A 6,025-nucleotide genomic window follows, 5' to 3' on the forward strand; every position below is an offset into this window, starting at 1 on the left:
GCCTGATTTTAGATTAGATAAACACAAATGGATGAATGGTAGAGGGTGTTGTTGGGTAAACGTGAGGTCGCGGGTTCAAGCCCGTTCTAGGACATTTCTTTTTGGTAAAAGCCTTTTAAATCCCAAAGGTAGTTATCTTTATTTTTATTACTAGTATCATTATTGTTATTATTATTATAATTATAATTATTATTATTATTATAATTATTATTATTATTATTATTATTATTATTATTATTATTATTATTATTATTATTATTACTACTACTAACATCATCATAAGTATTATTATTAATATCATTAAGTATTATTAGTATTTGTATTATTATTATCATAGTTATTATTATTATTATTATTAATATTATAATTATTATTGTTATATTTTTTATTATTAATTATTGTTGTTATATTATAATAATACTAATAACATGAATATTACTATCACGAATATTATTATCATTCTTAGTATTGTCATTAAGTATTATTTTGTAATTATCATTAATTTTATCAGATTATTACTAATATAACTACAGATATTATTATTATAAAACTATTACAACCTTTCAATTATTATTATCAATATTATCTTACCCAAATATATATATATATATATATATATATATATATATATATATATATATATATATATATATAACATAACTATATAAATTTTTTTTATAAATATTATGTGTTCATTTAAGGTATACATAAAGTAAATATACTTAATTAATAAATAAAACCTATATATTATTAAATATAACAAATATATCACTAATAATAATATAAATTTGTTCGATTACAATTATGTATATTAATAATTACACAAATGATGTAGATTCGTGAATCCGAGGCCAACCCTGCATTGTTAAAAGTTGTTATATGTATTTTTACTACAAAATACATTAGGTGAGTTTCATTATTCTCTTTTTATATATATTTTTGGGCTGAGAATACATGCAATGTTTTAATAACTATTTTACAATATTTATATGTGTGAGTTCATTTAATTCCCTTTTACTCTTTACATTTTTGGGACTGAGAATACATGCGCTATTTTTGCAACTGTTTTATTAAATGATTTTGAAATGTATTTAGAACTGAGAATACATGAAATGCTTTTATAACTGTTTTACGAAATAGACACGAGTACGTGAAACAACATTCTATGGTTGAATTATAGAAATCAAATATGCCCTTTTTATTAAGTCTGGTAATTTAAGAATTAGGGAACAGACACCCTAATTGACGCGAACTCTAAAGATAGATCTATCGGGCTCAACAAGCCCCATCCAAAGTACCGGATGCTTTAGTACTTCAAAATTTATATCATGTCCGAAGTAGGATCCCGGAATGATGGGGATATTCTTATATGCATATTGTGAATGTCGGTTACCAGGTGTTCAATCCATATGAATGATATTTTGTCTCTATGCATGGGACGTATATTTATGAGAACTGAAATATGAAATCTTGTGGTCTATTAAAATTATGAAATGATTATTTATGTTAAACTAATGAACTCACCAACCTTTTGGTTGACACTTGAAAGCATGTTTATCCTCAGGTACGAAAGAAATCTTCCGCTGTGAATTTGCTCATTTTAGAAACATTATTTGGAGTTATTCATGACATATTTCAAAAGACGTTGCATTCGAGTCATCGAGTTCATCAAGATTATTATTAAGTCAATTATAGTTGGATATATTCTGAAATGGTATGCATGCCGTCAATTTTTCGTTGTAAAGAAAGTTTGTATTTTAAAATTGAATGCAATGTTTGTAAAATGTATCATATAGAGGTCAAATACCTCGTGATGTAATCAACTATTGTGAATCGTTTATAATCGATATAGACCTCGTCTGGATGGATTAGGACGGGTCCTCACAAAAATGCTAAAAAGTACAAAGTACAATCCAAGTGGTTCAATTTATTGATGAGAAATGTCTAAAAGTTACAAGAGTACGAGCCGCGAAACGCAAAGTACAAGATATTAAATCGTACGAAAGGACGTTCGAAAATCCAGAACCAGGACATGAACCAACTATCAACGCGCGACACAACGGAGCTAAAATTACAAGACAACTATGTACATGAATATAATATAATATATATAAAATTATATAAAATTATATATATTATATTATATAATAAAATAACCTCAGTAGCCCACGTTTAAAACTCATTGTGTGCAGGAAAAGGCTGCCATGTGATCGCATGGCCAGCCTGCCTAAATCCCATGCGATCGCATGGCTTGCTGTAGTAGGTCAGGTCCTATAAATTGAAGCGTTTGGTCGACGAATTTTAAGATATATCCATCACAACTCTCTGTCTCTCTCAAAAATATATATATATTTATATTTTAGAATTATAATTTTAATATTAAGTTAATAATAATAATAATAATAAGGTTATAGTGGCGAATGTTTTAAGTTTGTAAGTTGAAACTCCGTCCGTGTAACGCTACACTATTAATACTCATTGTAAGTTATGTTTAATTTTTTATTAATGTCTCGTAGCTAAGTTATTATTATGCTTATTTAAACCGAAGTAATCATGATGTTGGGCTAAATATTAAGATTAGGTAATTGGACTTTGTACCATAATTGAGGTTTGGACAAAAGACCGACACTTGTGGAAATTAGACTATGGGATATTAATGGGCTTTATATTTGTCTAACTGAATGATAGTTCGTTAATTTAATATAAAGATTTACAATTGGACGTACCTATAAATAACCACATACACTCGATCGGACACGATGGGCGGGATATTTATAAGCACTAATAATCGTTCATTTAACCGGATACGGGAATGAATTAATAGTCAATGGACTCATTAAAACAGGGGTGAATTACATACAAGGAAAATTGGTGTAATTGTTTACAAAGTATTAAGACCTCGTCACAGTTTAAGTCCCCAATTAGTTGGAATATTTGACTTCGGGTATAAGGGTAATTTGACGAGGACACTCGCAATTTATATTTATGACCGATGGACTATTATGGACAAAAATCAGATGGACTTATCGAATAATCCAGGACAAAGGACAATTAACCCATGGTAATAAACTAAAATCAACACGTCAAACATCATGATTACGGAAGTTTAAATAAGCATAATTCTCTTAATTTATATCTCATCATACTTTTATTTTACTGTCATTTAAATTATCGCACTTTTATTTATCGCACTTTATTTATCGTCATTTACTTTCCGCTTAAAATTAAGTTATATTTATTTTTAATATTTTGCATTAAGTTTTAATTACGACTTAAGTTTTAAAATCGACAAACCGGTCATTAAACGGTAAAATCCCCCTTTTATAATAATAATACTACTACATATATGTATGTATGTATGTATATATATATATATATATATATATATATATATATATATATATATATATATATATATATATATATATATATATATATATTTGTACAAATATAGTTTAAAATAAATATATAGCGTTAAACTTGGCTAGCTCCATATGGAACGAACCGGACTTACTAAAAACTACACTACTGTACGATTAGGTACACTGCCTATAAGTGTTGTAGTAAGGTTTAAGTATATCCATTCTATAAATAAATAAATAACTTGTGTAAAATTATATCGTATTTAATAGTACTTCGTAGTAAAAATATAACTATTTCGTACTACCCATTGCACACATCAAGTATTTTTGGCACCGCTGCCGGGGACCCGAAAGCGAAATGCTACAAAAAAAAAATTAGTTTTTAAGTTATTTTTGTAAAAATATTTTTCATATAAATATTGAAATACAAAAATATAAAAAAAAGTATATATATCTATTTAAGTGTTTAGCTAAAAAGAAAATATATTTTTATAAAGTATACAAGTATTTTTCTTTAGTTTTTAAAAATTTAAGTTTACTTTAATAAATTTTACTTGTATTAATTTGTAAAGATTAAAAAGTAAAAAAAGTTAAAAAAAAATAGAAACTGAACCTGTCGAGTTTTGAGCCTGCATACCCATCTGAGCCTGCAGGTAATGCGACCGCATGAAATTATAACATACACTCCATGCGATCGCATGGAGTGATTTAACAGCCCAGGTACCTCTGCCGACACAATTAGGGTTACGTAATTAATAATAATTATAATAAATTAAATATTAATTAGGTTTTTAATTAAATAATAATTAGTTTAAGTTTTAATTAAATTTGTATTTTTAAGTTTTAATTAAGTTTTATTACTTATAAAATTAATACTTTTATAAAATAATAATATAAAAATAATATTTTTATAAAAATAAGTAATTTTATCATTTTTGTATCTTTTTATTATTTAGTATGTAGTTTATATTTATCGTTCGTACTTAGTTTTAAACTTAGTTTTTGCCGTAGTATTTTATATTTCTAGATTTTTAGGCTTTGCCGTAAAATTCCTTAAGTGCTTTTTCTTTAGACTAAGATTTAGGCGCTTTAGAATTTTGCGACGCCGTTATAAATTTTAGTACCTTTTAAGTTTCGACGCGCTACTTTCTTATTATTTTTCGACGCCTTATTTTTCGAATTCTTATTTTTTGACGCACTTTTTCTTTTTCATTACGACGCTCTAGTTTTTAGGACATAGAATTTTCTATTTCTTCTCTAAAATTTCAAACGAAAACTTATTTTAAGCGGTTAAATTAATAGACATCCAAATTTTCTGGTTCGTAGTAATAGTTGGATTTGTTAGTGGCGAGTTGTGGGCTTCTGATTTAAAGGGTCCTGGCTACCAGCTGCATCTATTGGCTATTCAAAACGTAGGCAAAATCAGAAAAATCTATTAATTTGAAAACTTATATAATTTTTATTTTATAACTAATAGGATATTCAGTGAATGCACCGAACAAAACGTTCACCACCTTTCATACGTTCACCTCCTGTAACTCGATCAAGACATCTAGCCAATATTGTTGCCGTTGATTTTTCTTTAGAATCATCATCAAGTCGACCAAGTACTCCAATTCAAATTTCCGATAATCCATTTTTTGAACCCGACCTCAAAATTGAGAACCCGGAGGATATTCAAGGACAATTCAGAGATCCTAAACCACTAATATTTCCTCCGGAACCACCAATCATTCAACCAAAGATTGTCGAGGAAGAAACCATTAAATCAGAATCCCCTAGTGATTCAGATTCAACAAATTCAATCATGGAAAATCAGGAACCTCTAAGTATGGAAGATCGAATGAGAGCGACACGCACTGGCCAAGGTCTTGCCATTACTCAACTAGACATTAATGCACCAGATTATGAAATCAAAGGACAAATCCTACACATGGTAACTAATCAATGCCAATTTAGTGGTACGCCAAAAGAAGATCCAAACGAACATCTTCGAACCTTTAATAGGATATGTACTCTATTTAAAATCAGAGAAGTTGAGGATGAACAGATCTATCTCATGTTGTTTCCCTGGACTTTAAAGGGAGAAGCCAAAGATTGGTTAGAATTGTTACCTGAAGGGGTGATTGATACATGGGTTATTTTAGTAGAGAAATTTCTTAAAAGATTCTTTCCGACATCTAAAGCCGTGAGACTTCAAGGAGAAATTGTTACGTTTACACAAAAGCCAAATGAAACTCTATATGAGGCATGGACAAGATTTGGAAAGTTGTTGAGAGGAAGTCCTCATCATGGTTTAGACACTTATCAAATAGTACAAATATTCTACCAAGGATGTGATGTTGCTACATGAAAAGACATCGACACAGCAGCTGGTGGTTCCATTATGAAGAAAACCGCAACTGAAGCTCACAAAATTATTGATAACACAGCATCCCACTCACATGAGTGGCATCAAGAAAAAGATATTATTCGTTCATCTAAAGCGGCTAGAGCCGATTCTAGCCATGACTTTGATTCCATTTACTCAAAATTAGATGCTTTCGAGAGACGAATGGAAAAGATGACGAAAGATATTCACGCAATACGAATTAGTTGTGAGCAGTGTGGAGAACCACATTTGACAAAAGATTGTCTCAGTATTGAACAAACAATGGAACAAA

General features: G+C 28.9%; 1 non-coding gene across 1 annotated transcript; it reads right to left on the bottom strand.

Moving 5' to 3' along the window:
• Positions 1-5,553: 5,553 nt before the first annotated feature.
• Positions 5,554-5,660, bottom strand: LOC139869469 (small nucleolar RNA R71). Its single transcript, XR_011766077.1, has one exon. It is a non-coding gene; the product is annotated as a small nucleolar RNA R71 (small nucleolar RNA).
• Positions 5,661-6,025: the final 365 nt, after the last annotated feature.

The sequence above is a fragment of the Rutidosis leptorrhynchoides genome, chromosome 9, assembly GCF_046630445.1.
Source record: "Rutidosis leptorrhynchoides isolate AG116_Rl617_1_P2 chromosome 9, CSIRO_AGI_Rlap_v1, whole genome shotgun sequence".
Lineage (NCBI taxonomy): Eukaryota > Viridiplantae > Streptophyta > Magnoliopsida > Asterales > Asteraceae > Rutidosis > Rutidosis leptorrhynchoides.